We start from the raw sequence: 5239 nt of genomic DNA on the forward strand, positions 1-5239 counted from the left end.
TTTTTTTTTTTTTTTGTAGAAACCCTTTGATCATGTTGAGGACATTGATTTTCAGTCTTCATTGTTGAGTGTTTATTTGTTTTTATCAAGGAAAGGTATTGGATTTCATCAAATTCTATTTCTGTGTCTATCAAGATAATTATATCATTTATTCTGGTAACATGATTTATTACATTTATTAATTTCATATGTTAAACAATTCTTGCATTCCTGAGATAAATCCCAATTAGTTATGATACATAGTATTTTATATTTATTGTTGTTTCACTTAGTATACTGTGAAGGGTTTTTACACCTATATTCATGAAGGATATTAGTATGCAGTTTACTTTCCTAGTGATATATTTATCTGGCTTTGGTGTCAGTGTAATGAATATATTTGGGAATTAATGATAGATAATACTTTATTAAAATTATAAAATATGTAAATATACAAAACAGATAATATAGACATCTACATATTCATTATCACATTTTAATAAATATTAGCCTTTTGTCCTATTTACTATACATTGGTCTTATCTTTCCTTTTTTGGATATATGCATTTTTGATTCAAGTACTAGCTTCCAGTGTTACATTAGTTTCAGGTATACAATAAAAGGATTCAACAATTCTATACAATTCTCACTGCTCATCAAATAAGTGTACTGTTAATCCTCTTTGTCTATTTCACCCACTCTGCCACCCAACTCCCCTCTAGCAACCACAAGTTCGTTTTCTGTATTTAAGAGTCTTTTGTTTGTTTGATTGTCCCTTTTTCATCTGTTTCTTAAATTCCACATATGAGTGAAATCATATGGCATTTGTCTTTCTCTGACTGACTTGTTTCACTTAGCATTATACCCTCTAGATTCATCCATGCTGTTGAATAGCAATATATCATTCCTTTTTTATGAATGATCACTATTCTAGAGTGTATACATGTGTGTTTATACACACACCACATCTTCTTTATCCATTTATTTATGGATGGACAGTTGGATTACTTCCAATCTTGGCTATTGTAAATAATGTTGCAATAAACATAGGGGTGCATATATCTTTTCAAATTAATGTTTCCATTTTCTTTGGATAAATACCCAGTAGTGGAATGACTGGATCATATGGTAATTCTATTTTTAATTTTTTGAGGAACCTCCATACCGTTTTCCACAGTGCCTACACCAATTTGCATCCTTACACCTTGGTCTGTCTTTTAAGAATTATGGGTTGTGACTAAAACCTCACTGCTATCTCCCCAAATTATCCTCCACCCTGAATATTAAGATTATATTTACTATGAATACTTCTATAGTTCTCTTGTGACCATTCATATGTGTTATGTATTAAAATGATGTATTGTTATATTTGCCAAGCTCTTAAAAATTGCATATTTTCTCCTGTCATTATTTTGATCAATTTTTCTTTTTTTAATCTTTTAACAGTTAAGGTTTACATGGTAGTCTACTCTTTGAGTGAGTAATGTTATGCTTTTCACGTGTGTACTTGTCTTAACAAAGTCCTAACTGAATCAATACTTCTATAGACTTCTTAAACAAAAAAGAAAGAAAATTAGGCCATTTAAAATGGATGACTCTTCATTGAATGTTGTTTTTATGAGCAGTATTTTGGCTTTGTTTTCCTTATTTTATTTTGCTATGTTATCTGTTAATTGAATTACTTTCATTGATTATTTTTTATTTTTACAAGTTTTGCTTCTTTAAAAAGAGCCTTCTTTCTGTGGAAAATTATTTTTTTCTTTTAGATTAAACATTTTTGTTTTTTTACATTGTAATTCTATTTTCTTGTCTTTTTAATCTATTACAACTGTTTTTTTTTTGTAATTTGTCTTTTATATTTTTTAAATTATGGATTTATATTCCACATGGCTTTTTTTATCTATAAGAAAACCTTGAGGTTTGGCTGTAGAACTACATCATGAAATCAATTTTGCATTAGTTTCTGCTTGACACCTAACACATACTCTAGGTCTTGGGCCAATTTTTAATACAGCTTCAAAATTTGAGGTTTCCTGAATATATGAGTAGTATAAATTTGAATCTCAAATTTGTATGAATCCTAAACCTATAGTTTCAAATTTTCAGGGGAGATACTTTTTTTTTCTTTCAGACTCATACATAATCAAATACATCTTCCCATCATCTCTCTTTGCTGCTGGGTGTCTTTAAAACTACTGCATTATGACCCTGAAAATTCCAACTTTTTGCAGATATTAGTTCCAATCCTTTACTGTATAAAGATCCAAGGCCTTGACTCCTAGGTCTATGGGGGATAATAAAACTCTTGCCACTAGGTTACATCTCTTATCCAAACCCTACCTCACTCACATCCCTACTAGACAGCAATCACTCATGATTTTACCCCTCTGAGATTTTTCTTTTGCAATATCATTTTCACGTTGAGCATCTAGGACTTTTTTTTTTTCTCTTTTGGGCACTTAATTATGCAAATAATATTTTGCTCTCTTATGCAGAATTTCATATTTTAGGGAAAATATTTTTAAATTTCTCAGTCCATATATTGTTAGAAAAGAATAATTATTCTTATTTATTCAAACTACTCTATTTGTTGGGAAAATTTAAGTCCAGGTTTCAGGCAGTCATGTGGTATAAAGCAGGTGTATGCTCAATGGGCTACATGGTGGAGCTGTTGGGGAAGCTCTAAGAAGCAGAAAATGGCTGAATTCATAAGACCGTTATGAGTCATGTGGGTGGTGGCACAGGCTCTAAGTGGGGATTGGAACTAATTATTATATTGTTTTTTCCAATCAAATGTCATTTTAATATATTTTATTTTATTATTTTACATATATATTAGATCACTTTATGATATAAAGCTGGAGAATGACAAATGCTAGAATAAACAGTTAATAAATATAAAGCCACAGTCTTTAAAAAACACAGACCATATCTTGACTTAGATTATAAGTATAGAGAAGGTAGAGCAAGAGTCCTGTTGGATTCTACTGATATCCATGTCTTATGAAATCAGGCCTCTTTTAGAATCTAGAAAACTTTGAACCTCATGTGGGGCTGATGAGAATTTTTTTATTTAATCATCTCTTGCTCTTTCAAACTGAAAATATCAGCACTGCCTTAAACAGAAATTCCTTTAGTATTTTAGACTATAGAAAAATAGTACTGAGCAATAGGATTCTGTGCTTTTTATTTGGGAGGTAGACGGTGAAACACATACCTAATTTCATCATTCCATTTTGCACAGCAATTTCATCACAGGAGATTTTTTTTTAAGATTTATTTATTTATTTTAGAAAGGAGAGGGGAGGCACAGGGGGAGAGGGAGAGACAGACTCTCAAGCAGACTCCGTGCTGAGCATGGAGCCCCATGTGGGGCTTGATCTCACAACCCTGAGATCAGGACCTGCACTGAAGTCAGACACTTAACCAACTGAGCCACCCAGGCACCCCAGGAGATTTTTTTTAAAAAAATATATTCTAATCAGCTGGTGTCTGCCATTTATAAGTTTTAAGATTATTATTATAAAATAGCTGATTCACACTGCTATTTAAGAAAAAGTTAATTACTGCTATTGTTATATTAACTTTTTGAATCTTTAATCTCTACTAATTTTACAGTCATGATTTGTTGATATAACAATTAGAAAAGAAAGAAGGAGAAAACTCTACAAAAGTCCAGTTAGATAATATATTCTGGTTGTCTGAGAAGCATATAACCTTATCATGCAGCTGTTAATAAACATTGTATGTGGCATGAACATTTCCTATCCCAGAGAATTGTAAATCAGCATTGTGCTATTATACAGCACCAATATTTGTAGAATTGTAAAAACTAAAAAAACTAGAACACATATGACCTTTGAAATACTAATTATGTCATTCATAATATTTTCCCAGATTAACAATATATGCCATGCTAGAGTAAGCTAATTATTAGCCTTCCTACATATTTTTCTTTCAAATTATCAATTTGAAATTACTATGGAGAATACAAGGAAAAATATGAAAAAAAATCTGATAACCAGGATTTATTAAACAGCTAATTTTACAAGCGACGTATGGAGAACTGAGAATAGAGAGCAATAACTGAAATGACTATAGTCAATAAAATAGCAAGGCAGAGAGATGCATTTAATTATACTTTTATTTGATTAATCTTTTAAATATGTGAAATGCTGATTCAAACATAGGTAAAATGAACTAACATTTTCCCAAGAAAGCTCTGTGTTATTTACAGTTATGTACTAAATACTACAAAATAAGAGGAATATAAATATCAGTATTCATCAGATAATGGCATAAACAAATGATTACTCATTTTAAAAATTATGCAGGAAAATGATTGCAGAAAATATCAGCCTGATAGAGAAAGTTAACTTTTTCTGATTAAGCAAGAGTTATTTAATTCAATAATCTTTTGACTTATAGTCTAGAGATTTACAACATTTAAATTGTATGCAATTTTAATAATGCAATTATTCCTCTCTTTTTTAACCATTATTAGAGATTTCTTGTGAGTGGAATGCATTGTGAAGAAATATAGTTTTCAAAGTTCACTTTTATTTGGGAAGTATCAAAATGATAATTTTCAAAGTATAAACACTTATGTTTGTTATACAAAAGTATAATCCTCAAAATTGTAAGTGGCAATGAATACTAAGGTAGATTTTCATGTGAGTAAAATTATAGATACTGGATAATCCTCAGGACTGAATTAGAGAACACAGATTATTAGGTTATATAATTACTTACGATTCCATAACATTTGAAAATTTAAAATAAAAACAGACTATACTGCCCACTTCTGTGGCAGATTCTAAAATGAATCACAATTACTGCTTGCAATTGTGTAAACAATGTAGATTTTTAAGGATGATATCCTTATCATTTATTGAACATCTATGAAACAGTAGGCATATTACATGTATAATGTACTTGGTGCTTTAATATATGTTATTTCCTTTATTCTCCCAAGAATTCATGACATAATATTCCCCTTATACTACAGAGTAGAAAACTGAGACACAGGGATTTGAGACATATGGAAAATAACTGCAGACATATGATCTTCATACAGACCCATCTAGTTCTAGAGTTAAATGAATTCACAATGCAAGGAAATTGTGATAAATTTTTAAGTTTACTTACTATATGGTATATATGCTTTGAAAGCATAAACAACCTTAAAAAAGAATAACTGATAACACATCTACTCTCCCTGCATTATGAAATAGTTTATAAATATGCAAGAATAAGACAT

Source organism: Phoca vitulina, unplaced genomic scaffold (genome assembly GCF_004348235.1).
Source record: "Phoca vitulina isolate PV1807 unplaced genomic scaffold, GSC_HSeal_1.0 scaffold1, whole genome shotgun sequence".
In the NCBI taxonomy this organism is placed as follows: Eukaryota; Metazoa; Chordata; class Mammalia; order Carnivora; family Phocidae; genus Phoca; species Phoca vitulina.